We start from the raw sequence: 20730 nt of genomic DNA on the forward strand, positions 1-20730 counted from the left end.
GTTAGGTTGTTTATTCAAGATGTTTCCTGCTTCTTAAGGTGGGCTTGTATTGCTAGAAACTTCCCCCATAGATCTGCTTTTGCTGCATCCCATAGATTTTGGGTCGTTGTGTCTCCATTGTCATTTGTTTCTAGGTACTTTTTAATTTCCTCTTTGATTTCTTCAGTGATCACTTCATTATTAAGTAGTGTATTGTTTAGCCTCCATGTGTTTGTATTTTTTACAGATCTTTTCCTGTAATTGATATCTAGTCTCATGGAGTTGTTGTCAGAAAAGATACTTGATACAATTTCAATTTTCTTAAATTTACCGAGGCTTGATTTGTGACCCAAGATACGATCTATCCTGGAGAATGTTCCATGAGCACTTGAGAGAAATGTGTATTCTGTTGTTTTAGGATGGAATGTCCTATAAATATCAGTTAAGTCCATCTTGTTTAATGTATCATTTAAGGCTTGTGTTTCCTTATTTATTTTCATTTTGGATGATCTGTTCATTGGTGAAAGTGGGGTGTTAAAGTCCCCTACTATGAATGTGTTACTGTCGATTTCCCCTTTTATGGCTGTCAGTATTTGCCTTATGTATTGAGGTGCTCCTATGCTGGGTGCATAAATATTTACAATTGTTATATCTTCTACTTGGATCGATCCCTTGATCATTATGTAGTGTCCTTCTTTGTCTCTTGTACTAGTCTTTATTTTAAAGTCTATTTTGTCTGATATGAGAATTGCTACTCCAGCTTTCTTTTGGTTTCCATTTGCATGGAATATCTTTTTCCATCCCCTCACTTTCTGTCTGTATGTGTCTCTAGGTCTGAAGTGGGTGTCTTGTAGACAACATATATATGGGTCTTGTTTTTGTATCCATTCAGCCAGTCTGTGGCTTTTGGTGGGAGCATTTAATCCATTTACATTTAAGGTAATTATCGATATGTATGTTCCTATTCCCATTTTCTTAATTGTTTTGGGTTTGTTATTATAGGTCTTTTCCTTCTCTTGTGTTTCAGGCCTAGAGAGGATCCTTTAGCATTTGCTGTAAAGCTGGTTTGGTGGTGATGAACTCTCTCAGCCTTTGCTTGTCTGTAAAGGTTTTAATTTCTCCATCAAATCTGAATGAGATCCTTGCTGGGTAGAGTAGTCTTGGCTGCAGGTTTTTCTCTTTCATCACTTTAAATATGTCCTGCCACGCCCATCTGGCTTGTAGGGTTTCTGCTGAGAGATCAGCTGTTAACCTTATGGGGATTCCCTCATGTGTTATTTGTTGTTTTTCCCTTGCTGCTTTTAATATGCTTTCTTTGTATTTAATTTTTGACAGTTTGATTAATATGTGTCTTGGCATATTTCTCCTTGGATTTATCCTGTATGGGACTCTCTGTGCTTCCTGGACTTGATTAACTATTTCCTTTCCCCTATTAGGGAAGTTTTCAACTATAATCTCTTCAAATATTTTCTCAGTCCCTTTCTTTTTCTCTTCTTCTTCTGGAACCCCTAGAATTCGAATGTTGGTGCGTTTAATGTTGTCCCAGAGGTCTCTGAGACTGTCCTCAGTTCTTTTCATTCTTTTTTCTTTATTCTGCTCTGCAGTAGTTATTTCCAGTATTTTATCTTCCAAGTCACTTATCCGTTCTTCTGCCTCAGTTATTCTGCTATTGATCCCATCTAGAGTACTTTTAATTTCATTTATTGTGTTGTTCATCATTGCTTGTTTCTTTATTTTTTCTAGGTCCTTGTTAAATGTTTCTTGCATTTTGTCCATTCTGTTTCCAAGATTTCGGATCATCCTTACCATCATTATTCTGAATTCTCTTTCACGTAGACTGCCTATTTCCTCTTCATTTGTTAGGTCTGGTGCATTTTTATCTTGCTCCTTTATCTGCTGTGTGTTTTTCTGTCTTCTCATTTTGCTTATCTTACTGTGTTTGGGGTCTCCTTTTTGCAGACTGCAGGTTCGTAGTTCCCACTGTTTTTGATGTCTGTCTCCAGTGGCTAAGGTTGGTTCAGTGGGTTGTGTAGGTTTCCTGGTGGAGGGGACTAGTGCCTGTGTTGTGGTGGATGAGGCTGGATCTTGTCTCTCTAGTGGGCAGGTTCACGTCTGGTGGTGTGTTTTGGGGTGTCTGTGGCCTTATTATGATTTTAGGCAGCCTCTTTGCTAATGGGTGGGGTTATGTTCCTGTTTTGCTAGTTGTTTGGCATAGGTTGTCCAGCACTGTGGCTTGCTGGTCGTTGAGTGAAGCTGGGTGCTGGTGTTAAGATGGAGGTCTCTGGGAGATTTTTGCCGTTTGATATTATGTGGAGCTGGGAGGTCTCTTGTGGACCAGTGTCCTGAAGTTGGCTCTCCTACCTCAGAGGCAGAGCCCTGACTCCTGGCTGGAGCACCAAGAGCCTTTCATCCATTCGGCTCAGAATAAAAGGGAGAAAAAGTAGAGAGAATTAGTAGAAGTATGAGGAAAGAAAGAAAGAAAGGAGGGAAGGAAGGAAGGAAGGAAGAAAGAAAGAGGCAAAGAAGGAAAGAAAGCAGGAAGGAAAGAAAGGAGGGAGGGAGGAAGGAAGAAAGGAGGCAAAGAAGGAAAAAAGACAGAAAGAAAGAAGATACAGTAAAAATAAAATAAAGTATAATAAAGTTATTGAATTAAAAAAATCTTATTTAGGAAAAAAAAAGGGACGGATAGAACCTTAGGACAAATGTTGGAAGAAAAGCTATACAGACAAAATCTTACACAGAAGCATACACATACACCCTCACTAAAAGAGGTAAAGGGGGAAAAATCATAAATCTTGCTGTCAGAGACTACCTCCTCAATTTGGGATGATTCGTTGTCTAAAGGAGGGAAGGAAGGAGGGAAAGAAAGAAAGAACGAAGATAAAGTATAATAACGTTATTAAAATTAATTATTAAGAAAAAAATTAAAAAAAAAAAACTATGGACGGATAGAACCCTAGGACAAATGGTGGAAGCAAGACTATACAGACAAGATCTTACACAGAAGCATACACATACACATTCACAAAAAGAGGAATAGGGAAAAAAATCATAGATCTTGCTCCTAAAGTCCACTTCCTTAATTTGGGATGATTGGTTGTCTATTCAGGTATTCCACAGATGCAGGGTATATCAAGTTGATTGTGGAGCTTTAATCCGCTGCCTCTGAGGCTGCTGGGAGAGATTTCCCTTTCTCTTCTTTGTTCTCACAGCTCACCGGGGCTCAGCTTTGGATTTGGCCCTGCCTCTGCGTGTAGGTCGCTGGAGGGCGTCTGTTTTTTGCTCAGACAGGACGGGGTTAAAGGAGCCGCTGATTCGGGGGATCTGGCGCACTCAGGCCGGCGGGGAGGGAGGGGCACGGAGTGCGGGGCGGGCCTGCGGCGGCAAAGTCCGGCGTGACTTTGCACCAGCCTGAGGCCCGCCATGCGTTCTCCCGGGGAAGTTGTCCCTGGATCCCGGGAACCTGGCAGTGGCGGGCTGCACAGGCTCCGCGGAAGAGGGGTGTGGAGAGTAACCTGTGCTCGCACACAGGCCCCTTAGTGGCGGCAGCAGCAGCCTTAGCGTCTCTGGGGTCCGCGCTTTTAGCCGCGGCTTGCGCCCGTCTCTGGGGTCCGCGCTTTTAGCCGCGGCTCGCGCCCGTCTCTGGAGTTCCTTTAAGCAGCGTTCTTAAACCCCTCTCCTCACGCACCAGGAAACAAAGAGGGAAGAAAATGTCTCTTGCCTCTTCAGCAGATGCAGACTTTTCCCAGGACTCCCTTCCGGCTAACCGTGGTGCACTAACCCCTTCAGGCTATGTTCAAGCTGCCAACCCCAGTCCTCTCCCTGCGCTCTGTCCGAAACCGAAACCGGAGTCTCAGAGCCTCAGCTCGCAGCCCCGCCCGCCCCGCCGGGTGAGCAGACAAGCCTCTAGGGCTGGTGATTCCTAGTGTGTGGAAACTTTTCCTCCTTCACAGCTCCCTCCCACTGGTGCAGGTGCCGTCCTTATTCTTTTGTCTCTGTTTTTTCTTTTTTTTTTCTTTTGCCCTACCCAGGTACGTGGGGAGTTTCTTGCCTTTTGGGAGGTCTGAGGTCTTCTGCCAGCCTTCAGTAGGTGTTCTGTAGGAGTTGTTCCACGTGTAGATTTATTTCTGGTGTATCTGTGGGGAGGAAGGTGATCTCCGCGTCTTACTCTTCCGCCATCTTCCCACTATCTCCTCTCTCTCCTTTACTAAGAGGAAGAAACCAAATGCTAGGGTGGTAAGGACACTTGTGCAATGAAGTAACGGGAGGCTCGAGAATTATTCCATGCCATGGAACCCATAATTGGCAGGCTTTCCAGAGGCCACATGGATGCATATGGCTCTCCAAGACAATGGCAGTGGCAGTGTAAACCTCACACTGGGAGGTCCAGTTGCTCCCATATCTTTGATTCTTAATGAATATGCATGTCAAAAGTTTCTAACGACTGAAAGGACAGAGGATTGCAGGGCCATGGTCTGCTGCATGGGTGTTGCGTCAGGGCCACACTCCAATGTCTAGAGGATTACTACCTCTCTTGGCAGCCTATGAGGCCGTGAGCGGGAGGCCTTTTTCTCAGCCACGTGCATGTTGGTGGTTGAAACTTCTCAAAGGAATGTCTACACTGCCCAGGTAGCTCTTGAATTGCCCAGCATCATGATCAGCTCCGTAGCTGTACATGACAATGCCCAGGCTGGACTGAGCTAGAGGACCACAGATGCCTGCCTGGATAGTCAGAGGTCGAGGGATGTCCTGCCTGAGACTTGATCATCTATTCATGCCCACTCAGATGGGACAAAGGATGCCTCCAGTGCCAGGAGGGCCCCAGCAGCCCTCAAGAAGGCAGCATCTGGGGGCTGGCAGGTCACTGCACCCAGTCCTGTATAAATCCACACATGTCCACTGAGTGCCCTCCTGTCTGGGCTGTGCTGGAACCTGGGGCTGCCCAGGCAGAGTAGGGCCAGCATCACCCTTCCCAGGTAGGAGGGCAGAAGGAAACCATGCATGACTTCTGACATCCTCCCCAATCCTTGACAGAGGTTGAGTTGGATAAGAAACAGTCCTAGACAAGAACAGACAGTTCATTCTTCTCTCAGAGCCCAGGACTGGGGGAAGGGAGGCCAGAACAACAGTTATTGACCTCAGCTCCCTGACTCCTGTTTGACCCTGGGCAAGTCCTTCCCATTCTGGAGGCTTCACAGAGAAGGAGAGGGGAGGACAATGAGGGCCAATTGTGCTTAAACCTAACTCTAACCTTTACCCTAAGAACCCTAACTTCTAACCGTAATCCCCTAACAACCCTAGCGCCAGACCCCTAGACCCTCGCCACTGACCCCTAAACTCTAATCCCTGACCCTTTAACCACAACCCTCTACCATGACTCTCCAACGATGACCCATAACCCTAAACCGTGACCGCTGAACCCTCACACTGACTCAGACCTAAAACCTGGCCTAGTGTGCGCTGAGGGATGACTGAATGAACTCTCAAATAAACCGAGGAATTAAATCTTCCCGACCATGAATTTAGCAATGGTTTATTAGATTTGACAGTAAAGCATAAGAAATGAAAGGAAAAAATAGGTAAATTGGATTTCCTCAAAATTACAAACCTTTGTGCATCAAAAGAGGCTATCCAGAAAGTAAAAAGACAGCCCACAGAATGGAAGACAATATTGGCACATTATATATCTCATAAGACTCTTTACCTAGAATGTACCCAGGACTTTTCCAACTCATCAACAAAAAGACAAACAATACAATTTTTGAAACAGACAAATAACTTGCATGGACTGCTCTCCAGGCAAGACATACAAATGGTCAACAAGAACATGAAAAGATGTCAAATGTCAGGAGTCATGATGAAAATGCAAATTAAGGCCACAGTGTGATGCCCCTTCACACACACTAGAATAAAAATAAATTTTTATATAAATTTTAAAATATGTAAATAAAAATAAAACGTTGGCAACAATGCAGACAAATTGGAACCCTTAGAAGTTACTTATGGAGATGTACAATGGTGCAGTCTATGTGTACAAACCTTTAGCATTTACTCAAAAATATAAAATATAATTACCATGTGGTTCAACAACTCCACTCCTAGATATATACCAAAAAAATGGAAAACAGGCATTCAAACAAAAACCTGTACGCCAGTTATTCATAGCAGCACTGTTCATAATAGCCCAGGGTAGGAAAGATTTAGATGTCCATCAGCAGGTAAACGGATAAGCAAAATAAGGTAGATCCATAAGCTGCATTATTCTGTCATATAAAGGAATACAGTAAAATTATACAGCCGCTGTGGAAAACTGTATGGTGGCTCCTCAGAAACATGGAAAATGTATGATCCCTTGATTCCACTCCGGGGTGTACACCCAGAATATTAGAAAGCAAGGACTGGAACAGATATCTGTACCCCATATTCATAGCAACATTATTCACAATTGCCAAAAGGTGGAAGCAACACAACACATCCTTCAACAGATGAATGGATAAGTACAGTGTAGTATATACGCAATGGAATATGATTCAACCTTTAAAACTAAGGTAATCCTCACACATGCTACAATGTGGATGAGCCTTGAAGTCATTATGCTAAGTGAAACCAGCCAGACACAAAAAGGACAAACGTTCTATGATTCCACTAGTATGAGGTATCCAGATAAGTCAAATCCAAAGACAAAGAAGAATAAGGTTGCCAGGGGTTGAGGTGAGTTAGTGTTTAATGGCTATGGTTTCACATGGGGAAAATAAAGTTCTGGAGATGGATGGTGAGGATATTTTTACAACAATGTGAATGTACTTAAGGCCATAGAACTCACAAATGGCTTAAATGAGGCTTTCCTCGTGGCACAGTGGTTAAGAATCCGCCTGCCAATTGCAGGACACACGGGTTCAAGCGCTGGTCCTGGAAGATCCTGCATGCCGCAGAGCAACTAAGCTCGTGAGCCACAGCTATTGAGCCCTCGTGCCACAACTACTGAAACCCATGCGCCTAGAGCCCGTGCTCCGTAACGAGAGAAGCCATCACAATGAGGAGCCTGCACACGGCAATGAAGAGTAGCCCCCGCTGGCCGCAACTAGAGAAAGCCTGCGTGCAGCAGCAAAGACCCGACACAGCCAAAGAATAGAAAATAATTTTTTTTAAAAAGCTTTTAAAAAATGGTTTAAATGGCAAATGTTATGTGTTTTTAATCACAATGGAAAAAATGAATGAAATAATGATCAATGTTACAATGCGGATAAACAGTGAAAACATCCTAAGTGAAAGAAGCCATACAGAAAAACCACCCAAATCATGCTCATCTTGTACACTTTCAATCCAGCAAGGTTTTTAAAGTGAGGAAAAGCACTAGTGATGGTTCCAAGAAGAGAAAACTGGATTCGAATAGAAAACTACATTTCCACAAAGCTGGGGCAGCTGGTGAAAGTTGAAGCGGGTCTGTGGATAGGATTATAATGTGGAAACTTTAATTATTCCTCACTTTGGGGTTATGTGCTGGCTCCCTGGGAGAGTGGCCCTCCCACTCTCACAGGGTAAAACAAACTGGAGTATTTTGTGAAGGTGGAAAACTTTATACTGCTATTTAAAATCTTTTATACACTGGAAATTTACTAGAAAATAAAGTACTTATCAAAACAACCATGTCATACCATGCCAGAAGTACAGACATCAAACTCTGTTATAGAGGCCAAGCCCTACCCAGATCCAGTTCACCCACAGTGGGGATGCTAATCACCCTTGTAGGAGTCCACATACTACAAGAGGCACCATGGGAAGATTATATTCAGAGCCACTATGTCTTGGGTGCTGTGGCTGACCTGGATGTAGATGAAACAGTGGGATTTCTGAATTCTAGTTCTCCACATTCAACCACCAAAAAACTGTTACAACTAAAAAATGAATTCAGTAAAGCTGCAGGATACAAAAAAAAAGAGAAAAATCAATGCACAAAAATCATTTGTGATTCTATACACTGATAATGAACCATCAGAAAAATAATTTTTAAAAAATCCCACTTACAGTTGCATCCAAAAAGATAACTAGGAGTAAATTTAACCAAGGAAATGAAGGACTGGCACACTGAAAACTGGAAGACACTGATAGAGGACACTGAACAGACGAAAATAAATGGAGGGGCTTCCCTGGTGGCGCAGTGGTTGAGAGTCCGCCTGCCGATGCAGGGGACGTGGGTTCGTGCCTCGGTCCAGGAAGAACCCACATGCCGTGGGGCGGCTGGGCCCGTGAGCCATGGCCGCTGAGCCTGCGCTCTGCAATGGCAGAGGCCACAACAGTGAGAGGCCCGCATACCGCAAAAAACCAAAACAAAACAAGGGCTTCCCTGGTGGCGCAGTGGTTGAGAGTCCGCCTGCCGATGCAGGGGACACGGGTTCGTGCCCTGGTCCGGGAAGATCCCACATGCCGCGGAGTGGCTGGGCCTGTGAGCCATGGCCGCTGAGCCTGCGTTTCCGGAGCCTGTGCTCCGCAACGGGAGAGGTCACAACGATGAGAGGCCCGTGTACCGCAAAAAAAAAAAAAAAAAGAATACTGTGAAAATATGTATTCTATGGTGGGAATTCCCTGGCTGTCCATGGGTTGGGACTCTGTGCTCCCACTGCAGGGGGCGCGGGTTCAATCCCGGGTTGGGAAACTAAGATCACGCACCCTGCATGCTACATGGTGTGACCCAAATTTTTGTTTAATTTAAAACAAATATGCAGTCTAGCCAAATTAATGTACACATTCAATGCAATCCTTACCAAAAGTCCAATGACATTTTCCATAGAAACAGAACAAATAATCTTAAGTTGTGTGTGGAACCACAAAGGACCCAGAAGAGCCAAAACGACCCTGAGGAAGGAGAACGGGCTGGAGGTGTCTCCCTCACGGATTTCACACTACATTACGAAGCTACAGTCCCCCAAAAGTGTGGAATTGGCACAAAAACAGGCACACAGACCAGAGGAACAGAGCAGAGAACCCAGGAATCAACCTACAGGTATGTGGTCAGTTAATTCACAAGAAAGGAGCCAAGAACATACACCAGGGAAAGGACAGTCCCCTCAATAAATGGTGCTGGGAAAACCAGACGCCACACGCCAAAGAACAACACTGCACTCTGTCTACACCACACACAAAAGGGGCCAAAAACCCAGTTTTCCACATCAAGCCCTTCCTCTCCTGGGTCCTCTGAAGACAGACACCCTCAGCGGTCAGCCACACACAGGAACCTTCTGCCCACTTTTCCTCACCTTCTCCCTCAGCGGCATCACCTCCCGGCAGGTCCTGAGGAGACCAGCCTCTTGTCAGCATGAACTGGACCCCACAGTGTCCCAAAGCTGAAGGCCCAGCGGGTCCTGAGGAGACCCGGCTTCTGTTAGTGTGGACCCAACCCCGGCTTGTTCTGAAGCCCGGCCATCAGCGTGGACTCAGCCCCACATGTTCCAGAAGCCAAAGCCCCAGCAGGTTCTGAGGAGACAGGGCTCCTCTCAGCATGAACATGAACAGCATGATCTGAACAGACATCCCGCCAAAAAAGATATACAGATAGTAAAAGTCACACAGAAACAAGCTCAAGGGCTTCTCTGGTGGCGCAGTGGTTGAGAGTCCACCTGCCAATGCGGGGGGCACGGGTTCGTGCCCCGGTCCGGGAAGATTCGACGTGCTGCGGAGCAGCTGGTTCCGTGAGCCATGGCCGCTGAGCCTCCGTGTCCAGAGCCTGTGTTCCACAACGGGAGATGCCACAACAGTGAGAGGACCGCGTACCGCAAAAAAAAAAAAAAAAAAAAAAAAAGAAAAAGAAACAAGCTCAACATCATATACCATTAGGGAATTACAAATTAAAATCATGAGCTATCACAGCACACCTATTAGGACTGCTAAGCTCCAAAAATATGACAATACCAATTGCTAGAGGGTGAGGAACAAAAGGAGCTCTCTCTCATACCTAGGGGGATACATGTGCAGCCACTTTGTAAGACAATTTGGCAGTTTTTTCCAAAGCTAAACAAGTCTCATATTGGGATCCAACAATCACACTTGCAGTATTTAGGCAACTGCTTTGAAAATCTATGTCCAAATGCGAAGAAGGATGCAATTATGAAGAGCAGCACTTCCATAATGGCTAAAAACTTGAAGAAATCAGGATATCCTCCTTCAAAAGATGAATGCATAAGCAAATTGGGGTACATTCATGTCAACGCGAGTAAAATACGCCACTCCAAAATATGTCTCTCTGGCATAAGGATTATTGGTCTGCTTTAAAAAAAAAGGGCTTCCCTGATGGCTAAGTGGTTAAGAGTCCACCTGCCGATTCAGGGGACACAGGTTCGAGCCCTGGTCCGGGAAGATCCCACATGCCGCAGATCAACTAAGCCTGTGAGCCACAACTACTGAGCCTGCGCTCAAGAGCCCGCGAGCCACAACTACTGAGCCTGTGTGCCACAACTACTGAAGCCCACACGCCTCGAGCCTGTGCTCCGTGACAAGAAAAGCCACCACAATGAGAAGTCCGCACACCGCAATGAAGAGTAGCCCCTGCTCGCCACAACCAGAGAAAAGCCTGCACGCGGCAATGGAGACCCAATGCAGCCAAAAATAATAAATTTTTTTAAAAATCTCAGAAAACTGAGATTGCCGTTTTATGAAGGACATTTACAACAGAGAAATCTCCATTTATAAGGGTATGTCCCTCTTTGCACCCAAAATGGAAGGATAATTAAATATTAGGTAACTCTTTTCAATGGGGAAGTCCTGACTTAAATGTGCAAACAGTCATACCCTTGTTTACTGTGCTTTGCATGATAACCTGCCATAACTGGCCTTCCCCCCTTCCCCAGCATCTTTCTTCTGTTTTTAGCTGAAGACAGTATTTAAGGGGATGGTTTTGGTCATTTCAGGGCGTGACTCAGTTTTCCGTGGTATCCCCCCTGTATTCAGAAGGTATACATGTTATTAAACTTCGGCTTTTCTCCTGGTAATTTATTACAGGGGCATATTATTAAACTTCGGCTTTTCTCCTGGTAATTTATTACAAGGGCGGGGGGAGGCCTCAACCAAGAACCTAGAAAAGTAGAGGGAAAATTGTTTTTCCTCCCATACACGTGCAGTGGAATACTACTCAGCAGAAAAGAATGCACCACCAACCTATGGAAAGACACTGATATATCTTCAGTATATACTGCTAAGTGAAAAACTTCAGTCTGCGGAGGCTGCACACAGTATGACCCCATTGATGACATTCCGGGAAAGGCAAAGCTACGTAGACGATAAACAGATCATGGGGTGGGGTGTCTGAAGTAGTCCACGTGATACTCTAAGGTGGATACCTGTCACTATGCATTTGTCTAAGCCCACAGATGTGCATAGCCCAAGGGGCCAATCATAAGCTATTCAAATTTAGTTATTTAGGATGTAGGAATGTTGCAGGATGGAATACATAATGTCACAGAATCTAACTGTATTAGAAATATATGGAAGCAACTCACTGTAGGGGATGGGATAAAAGGTGGTGACCTAAGTCACCTTTGGAAATGAATGGAATCTGTAGACTAAAGACAAAATGGACCGTATATAAACAGTGGGCTTTATTCTATGAAGTTCTTTCCAGGGTGTAGTAGCTAACAATTCTGAAACCTCTGCACATGTAACCTGGAAAGGAGCAATGCACAGATAAATGGCAGATGGTGGGAGCCAGGGAGTCAGCCACAGCCTTGCTGTGGGAGTGGGAAGTTACAGATAAGCAAGGGGAGAGCCTCTGCCCTCGTAATACTGGATCTGGGCTTCCAGGGAGGATGCTGACTGGCAGGGGGAAACACACAGATCTTCACGCTGGGAAGACCCTGCAGGCACAGGAAGTTCACGCCCCATCTTTCCACCCATACCTGCTGGAAACACTCAGCCCTCCATAATCAGTCAATTGCAGCGTTTAAGACATTCTCACCCCCAGGCAGATAAAGGAGCGTGAGGGTCTTGCTTACCCCTAAGCTGTCCCAGAATCCAGGCCCTGGGTGTGGAGCCAGGTTGAGGGTTCCTGGGCCTCTGACCAGCAGGTGAGAGGAGGGAGGAAGACCGGTCCTGAGGACAGAGGTTCCCTCAAGTCTGTGAGCCCAGGAGCCCCGATGGGGCTCATTCCCAGTGCGCACATGGGCGGGACCTGCAGTGGTTCTCTTCCCCCTGGGCCCTTTGATGAAGCCATGGCAGCACTGGGCCCCGACGTCTCCCGGCGGTGTCTCAAACTCTTACACAGCAGTTTTACAAAGGAACAGGAGAATGGAGCTGAGCCCCTGACGGCCACTCCTTTGTGGCTCTGAGTTGCTTCCACCAGGACCGCAGTCACCTGCACATAGTCCGCTGTGACCTACCTGCCCCCACTGGCCTTTCCTCTCCCTCCCTGTGATGATTCCCGTGACATTTCCAGCCTGGACCCCTCTCCCAGGCCAGACGTCTCTGTCCAGCCACTGCACCCCCATCTCACCTTGGGGGTTAACAGGTCCCTCAGAGGACTGGGCCCACAGCTCCCCACACCCAGGAGCAGCTCCACCTTCCCAGGTTGCCGAGCCCAGGCACCGGGTGTAACCAAGCAGGACCCTATTGGGCCTTTCCAGGACAGACCCCTCCCCCACATGCTCTGCTGTAGCCCCTCTCTGAAGTACCTGGATAACAGTATCTGATACATGCTTCCTGAGTTGTTTTACAGATGCTAAAACCACCACCAAGCGGAAGAACTTAACTACTTGATGATCATGAACATGTAGCCCCGGAACTTCTAGCGCCTAAGAATTTATAATGTTAACCGCCTGTTACCTCACCATCAACCAGAGAATTGTGCACCAGCTGATCACATACCCTGCGACGCCCCTCCTTCACCTGGCCTTTAATATTGCTTTACTGAAATCCTTCAGGGAGCTTGGGGTTTTAGAGCACAAACCACCTGGCCTCCTTGTATTGGCACTTTTACAACTAAAGCTGCACTTTCCTTCACCACACCCGGTGTCAGTAGATTGGCTTTACTGCACTCGGGCAAGGGGACCCAAGTTTTGTTCGGTAACACTGGGGCCTCCCAGGCTCCTACCCTCCTTGTGCCCCAGTGACTGTCATCTGCTCCTCCAGTCTTGTTGCAGCAAAAGTAAAAATGAAATTTTCCTTCCCCTGAGAACAAGGAAAACAAAGGGAACTGTGAGCAGGCTAGAGAAGAAACATAACCTGGCCTGAAAGTGTTCATCACTCCTTGTTATACTTTGTCACTAATCTGTAATAACTACATTTGTACTTTACAAAGCTAACCTCACTCCCTGACACTATGTAATTTACATTCGGCACCCATCACCCCTGACTCTGTGAGTTACATCCCCTGCCTCTCACTCCCTAACCTTATTATGTCCAGCACTTACATTCTATACGCCCCTCATAACAAATCACCCCCTTTAGCTTTTGCATTTCAGAAACGAGGTCACCGCCGATAAACCAGAGGCAAACGTATGCAATTACCAGACTGCTGGACCCCAATTACCACGCGGCCTGATGCCAGCTATGACTGTTTTGAAATAATGCAAAGAAAAGGAAGAATGCAAGACCTTCACTACTTTTATCCTCATCCTATACCCCGGACTGCGAGAGTCCCACATATAAAATTTTCCTTGATTCTCAAGGAGCTGGGGGGTGCCCAGTTCTTGTGGCGCTAGCCAGCTGTGTCTTCCCTTCTGCCTGGCAGAAACATAAAGCCATCTCTCTCTTCCTCCTAAATCCCTGTCTCCGAATTTCTGTTTGGCCTCGGTGCACAGGGAAGCCGAGATTTCGACAACAGTCTGTGGCCAGTTCCCACACTAATTCCCCTTTACGCCCACAGCCCTGGCCCAAGCCTGATCTTGTGCCTGGTTCCTCCATCAGGCCTGACAAAGCTCCCTGCCTGCATGGTGCGTCTCACATCCCACCGCAACCTGGTCTTTCTGAAGCATAAACGAGACTGACTCTCTCCCGCCTGTAATCCCCCAAATGTTTCCCCACTTTCGCTAGGGTATCTGCCGGGAGAGACATCTGCCAAGGCCCTGAGAGTCCCCGGCATCCCCACTAGGCTGCTGGCTCCTGAGTTCCCTGACAATGAGCACCTCAGCAGGCCGGGAGACACGGCAGGAAACCCCAGAACTGCTCACCTCAGGACTGGGCAGGCACTGTCACGGCCTGATCAGAGAGAGCAGAGAAGGGCTCCCCAGCTGGGACACAAACTCTGCACGAGTGGCCTCTCCTTGAGCCATTACATCAACTCGTGTGACTTGAGGGAAGGAAGGATTGAAGCACACTTGGTTCCTAAGGAGGATGGTATAGGCTCAGTCACGTCCCTCCAAATTCACATACTGAATCCCTAACCCCCAGGACCCCAGGATGTGGCTGTATTTGGAGATGGGATTTTTAAAGAGGTGATCAAGGTAAAAATGAGGTCACTAGGTTGGATCCTAATCCAAAAGGATTGATGTCCTACAAGAAGATATTAGGACACAGATAGGCACAGGGGGAGACCATGTGAGGACCTGGGGAGAAGATGGCTGTCTAAGCACCAAGGAGAGAGGCCTCAGGAGAAGCCAGCGTGCACACACCTTGATCTCCGACAGCATCCAGGACTGGGAGATAGGTCTGTTACCCAAGCTGCCCTGTCTGTGCTATTTGTTACGGCGGTCCTGAGCAGACTCACACGCAGGGTTAACTCAGGGCTCAGACTGGACAGAACCCACTCTCCATCCCCCTATACGTGGGTTACAGGAACCCCAGGAACTGAGGAGGGTTCCCTGAGGGGAGGCACAAGATAGAAGATGCTAGGCATTAACATGGCTGCATTCATGTTAAACGTGCCTGAAGTCCAATCACACGAGATGGTTTTGTCCTGTATGTACATTGGCACCTTCAGTCTGAACTGCAGATCTTTGGCTTCACCAGCTCCACGGAGAGCATTAGCTTCACCTGCTGTGGACCGTCTCCTATAGGATTTCCAGAACCACAAAGCACTGAAGCTTCACAGGACCCCATGTCTGTGTGCTACCGTCCAGGTGACCGTCACAACAGGGCTGCGCAGCTGGCCATCAGAACCCATTTCCCTTTTTCCTGTTCACAGCTACCCTGCACCTCCCAGCCTTCCCACCCCTTCCAGCTGGGACATACTGTCTCCTGTTACCAAGGGAAACAGGTGAAGTTGGTGAGGGCCTTGGCCAGCCTGCATCCTACAACAGAGGGCATGAAGATCAGCTGTTCACCGCACCCTGCTGGTTGGAGACCTCACCTGGAAGCAGGGAGGAGAAACAAGGGGGCCAGAGCTTGGGACCTGACACTCACCTGCCCTGGACTCTCACAAGAATGGGACAGACACATCTTGAGCTCCAGCCCAGTTTTGGGAGACACTTTGTTCCAGCAACAAACTTTACCTTAAAACCCAAGGTGCTTTACAAACCCCTCCCCAGCTGTCACAGAAAGTCAGGCTTCATCTCATCACACTTTTCTCAAACCCCAGCTCATGCTGAGACCACCTCTCAGGTGACGGTGCTTCAGAGAAGCCCCTTTAAAAGATCCCTGGAGTTCAGCTCTCCCAGCCCTGCCTTCAGTTTAAGGGAGAAGTTTCCTTGACAAACCTTCTCAGTTTCCTTGACAACCAAGCTTCACAATCTCCCAAACTCTTCTCCTTCAAACATTCCTATTCTAGGCTGGATGAGCCTAAAGAGACAGTGCTGTCATCACGTGCCAGAAACCGATTCCAAGCCCGTAGTTATTGGTTACATGATGCTATTGATGATGAAATCCAGGAAAGCCTGCTTTCCAATATAACCATTTCTGGACTCGGCACTGGGTCCCTTTCCACGGACAGAGTGGAGTGGCTGTTTCCATGTGCCCCGTGGTAGAAGAGCTCACCTAATGCAGCCAGGACTTCATCCTTTCCAGGTGATTCCAGGGTCCTCACTCTGCCCAGACCCCACCCATATGGCTGCTGTCTGTGCCAGTCTATACGGGACCTTGGCAATCTCCTAAAATGAGGGTTATTTTATACCCAGGCAATGGGTTGAATGCTGGCCCCGAAAGATGTGTCCCCCCCCCGGAACACGTGAACAGGACCATATCTGGGAAAAGGGTCTTTCTATATGTAGTTAAGGATCTCGAAGTGAGGTCATCTTGTGTTAGAGTGGCCCTCAATCCAATTGAGAAAGTCCTTATGAGAGACAAAAGAGGAGAGACACAGAGAAGCCACGTGAAGACAGAGGCAGAGACGGGAGGGATGCAGCCGCAAGCCTGGGAATGCCTGGAGCCCCCAAAAGCTGGAAAAGGTAGGAAGAACCCTATCCTGGAGCCTTCGGAGAGACTTCTGTCCTGCAACACCTTGATCTCAGATGTCTGGTCTCCAGGACTGGGGGAGGATGAATTCCTGTTGTTTTGAACAACCCAGCTTGTGGTCATTTGTTACAGAAGCCACAGAATGGTCACACAGACCCTGCTCTGTAGGATCCTGGAGTGCGGGCCTCATTAAAGGCCCACAGAGGCTGGGTTACAGAACCCTTAGGGTCAGCATTGGGCCTCAGAAATACTAAAGCAGTGGCTGGACACCAGAATGTTGAGGGGTCAGTCAGAAGCCCATCCCTAAGGGTGCCGGCTGCACACGGCCTCCCCTGGTTTTTACGCCTGTACCTGTTGGGGATAAGTATTTCCATCCTGATTCATGACTTCTGATGTCACCCTTCACGTTGCTAATCAAGAACCCACTAGTTATACAGATGAAACACTATCAGGGCACTTGCTCCAGTGGTAAACAATTCTGAAGTTGGTCAGAGGTGGGGAATCGTCTCCCATGCAGCCAGCAGCTCCCCCGCAAGTAGTGTCCTCATCGCAAGGCTGGGGAATGGTGCCAAGGCGTCTGTGAGTAAACGTGAGCTGAGCCCCAGGCCAGCTGCTGCTGAACTGTTCCCACCCTTCCCAGGTAAAACACCTGAATGTGTGCAAGGACTTGAAAGCCTAGAGGAAAGGGCTTGGAGTCACACCAGCCACAGCACGCAGGCCGAGTTGGTGCCTGCAGGCCAGCCAGGATGGTCCTGGCCCCGGGCGCTCTTCTGGAAGCTTTCCATTTCCCTGCCTGAGGTACCCCTCCTGTCCCGGCCCCCACTGCGTTTTTCCTTCCTCACCTCTGCCCGCGGAGAAATTCCAGCAGAAGGTATGGGTGACACATCCTCTCTTTAGGAGGTGGCAGCCGGGCAACTCCTGCAGAAAGTCCAGCAGAGCCCCACTCACACTGGGCCACCAACAGAGCCGTGGCCCCTCACTCCCTCCCAGCAGCCCAGCCCCGAGACTGCTGACGGGGCAGAGAATATGGCGTCAGGCCCAGCTGCAGGGGCTCTTGCTGCCTGGAGCGGTGTTTATATTGACCTCAACGCAGGCACACCTGGGGAGGGTTGGCCGGCAAGGTCAGGCTGCCCAGGTCAGCCAATCCTCACCCCTCAGGGTCTCACAGTTGCAGTCTAGCCAAATTCTAGCTCTCACATTCCTGCCCCCGTGCACCTGGGGTCGGGGGCAGCAGACCCAGGCTCTGTTCCGGCAGAAGCCCTTTCTGTGAACAGGTCTTCCCCCACTCCCATTATCCTCACTGGAGACTCAGGAGGCCACAGCATCGGGGCACCTCCAGCACCAGGACCCCACCCTAGGGAATCTCTCAAGAGCAGGGACCAGGCCTGCAGGTGGAGGGGAGGAGGGAGCTGGCCTCTTCAGGATCCCCGGGGCTAGGAAGCCTCTTACGCAGGAGGGCCTTGGACTCAGCTTAACTGCCACCCAGGGTCTCCTAACCCTCCCCTGGTAGGGGGGGCCCTTCAGATTCCAGGGCCCCAAGATCCTCCCCACCGACTTCTGACCCCAACTGCAGGGTAGGGGACCCCCTCCGCGCCTTCTTTTTTCTTGCTCCCAGAATTCCCTGAAGCTGTTATACTCAGGGCGGGATCAGGGCTGCTCCCTGCAGGGCCAGATCCTGATGTCCGGCCAGACCCCAGCTGGCAAGAAAAAGGAAGCCCCGTCTCCGCTGCTGAAAACACCAGTGTGGGACGTTTGCCATCCACTTCACCTGGCGGGGAAACGGGCACACTGAAGTGGAGAGTGATGGGGTGGAGGTGGGAAATGCTGGTGCTCGGAGCCTGGAGAGGAGGGTTCCTGAGGGGTTGAGGTCACAGGGTGCAGGAGGGGGCCGGGAGATGGACAGGGGAACGGGCTGTGCGTGTCCGGAGCACATGCACCCTCGCTTGGGCCAGCCCCCTGCCCTGAAGGCTGCGTCTAGTAACACAGGGGACCCTGGAAGGGGGTTTGCTGTGTGGCTGGTTCACTAAAGCTGGGTGTCTGTGGGCACATGGGCCCGGCAGCAGTCCCGGTGAACACACTGTTCTCTCCAGAGAAATGAGGTGGACACTCAGTCCCCGGTCTGTGGATGGTCTAGTCCTCTGGGTGTCTTGTCTCTTCTTGGGGGTCACTGGGGCTTTATCCTCACTCCGTGGGGTACAGGAGGGGAGGGATGCACACACCCCGGGCTCACTGTGCCTGGGCTCCTGGGGAGGACCTCTCTGGCCCACATGTTCACAGACCTCAGTCACCCCTGCTCGACACTCCCCTCCAGAGACTCGGCAAGAGGACTTGCCTTGTGAAACGGGGCGCCTGGGTCGGGGGGCTTGTGGGTCCCTCCTCAGATGGCCACACTCAGGTCTCGGGGTGGGTACGGTGGCCTGTGACCACTCGCCAAGTCACCACGCTGCTGCGGCTCCTTTCTGGGGCCTGAGATGCCCCAGGGGTGGCTGGGGGAGTGGGGGAGGTTGCTGTGATGGGGAAGTGTGGGACGGGGGTCCTGGGCCCTGGGTCCCTCACCGAGGAGGAGAGGGGGTCATGCCCAGAGGGGGGGAGGCCGGTGACGGTCCTGGGTGTCAGCAAGCACAGCGCCACGCCCCGCAGGCCGGGTGTGGGATTCCTGTGGCCCTGGCACAGAACACTAAATCGGGGGCGGGCTTGGGACAGGGGACGCTTCCTCTCAGGCCTGGAGGCCAAGGTCAAGGTGCTGGGGGCCCACTCCTCCACGGCTTCTTGGGTCAGTCAGTCCCAGGCCACTCCCAGCCCCGTCTCCATCTCTGCCATGACATCGCCTTCTCGCCCGTGTGTCTGGGTCCAAATGCCCCCCAAGAGGATGCCCGCACACTGGTCAGTGACCTCAGCTCACCCCGGGCAGCCCTGTGGTGGCCCATCTGCACACAAAGTCCCATACTGAGGTCCCTGGGTCCCCCAGGCCGGAATCCAGGAGCCTCATGGAGGATGGGGTGTCCTGAATCAGGGAGGACGGAAGGATGGGCAGAGGGGGAGAGAGGCTGAGGGGCGGTCAGCCCTGCCCTCCAAGGACGGGGAGAGTCTCTAGAGGGCCGGGCCGGAGCTGGCGAGGGGACGCGGTGGTCAGAGGCTGGCGGCCTGGGCTGCAACTTCAGGGTCGCTTAGGGCAACCATAACCCAGTCCCAGCCCTAATGCTGACCCTTCAAAGCACCAACACAAAGCCACATCTAATCAAGTCACACAAATACATCATGAGAAAGAAAAGTATACCTTAGAAATATGAATGCAAGAATCCTCCACAAAATTAGAACAACATGGAGCCAACAGAACATTAAATGGATGATGCCATAAGCAAGTATCTCTACACTGGAAATGTCAGGTTGTTCAACATATTAAACCTAAGCAATGTACTGAAGAACTATAAAGAAGTGAAGTCAAAGCACATGATTCTATCAATTACTGCAGGAAAAGCTATAATCAAAATCCAGTGCTATTTCATGATACAAGCACTCAAGAAAGTAGGAATAAAAGGAAGTTTGTTCAATATGAAAAAGAGTAGTATACAAAGCCACAGCAAACACCATGCTCAATGTTAAAAACTGAAAGGTTCACTCCTGAAATCAGGAACAAGGCCAGGAAGCTGGCATCCACCGCTGATAATATTGTACTGGAAGTTCTACCCAGAGTTTTGAGGGAAACAAACCAAAGACATCCATATGTGAATGGAAAAATTAAAACTGTGTCTATTCACAGAACACAGATCACACCATCTTAAATATAAAATTTCCTATAACAACAAAAATTATTTGACTAATCAGTAATTCAGCAAAGTTATAGAAAAAATATCAATTCACAAAAATCTATCTTATACATATATACTAGCAATAAACAATCTGAAAAAGAACTTATGAAAACAATTCCATTTTAAATAATGTCAACATTAATATTTAGGAATATATTTAATCAAGATACAAGACTTGCTTTTCTGTATGTAAAGCTGTCTGTACGTTTGAAATTACTGGAAAGTCAAGTACTTTTCAAAACACCATGTCAAAACCATGCCAGAAAGGCAGAGGAAACATCAAATTCCATACAGAGGCCAAGCCTTACCCAGATCCAGTTCACCCCAAGTCCACATGTCATTTAGAGGCACTGTGGAAAGACTTATTAGGACTTCCCAATATAAAGGACTTCCCTTTCTTCCCTGTTGTGGATGACCTGGATGTGGTAGAAACAGTGGGATTTTGGAAGTTCAATTTTCCACATCATTCCACCAAAAAAACCTGTTAGAAATAATAAATGAATTCAGTAAAGACGCAAAATCAGTACACACAACTCAACTGCATTTCTAAACACTAATAATGAACCATCAGAAAGAGAAAAAAACCCTATTTACAACTGCATCAAAAAGAACAGAATACCAAGGAATAAAT

The sequence above is a fragment of the Grampus griseus genome (genome assembly GCF_964374135.1).
Source record: "Grampus griseus genome assembly, chromosome: 21".
Classification (NCBI taxonomy): domain Eukaryota; kingdom Metazoa; phylum Chordata; class Mammalia; order Artiodactyla; family Delphinidae; genus Grampus; species Grampus griseus.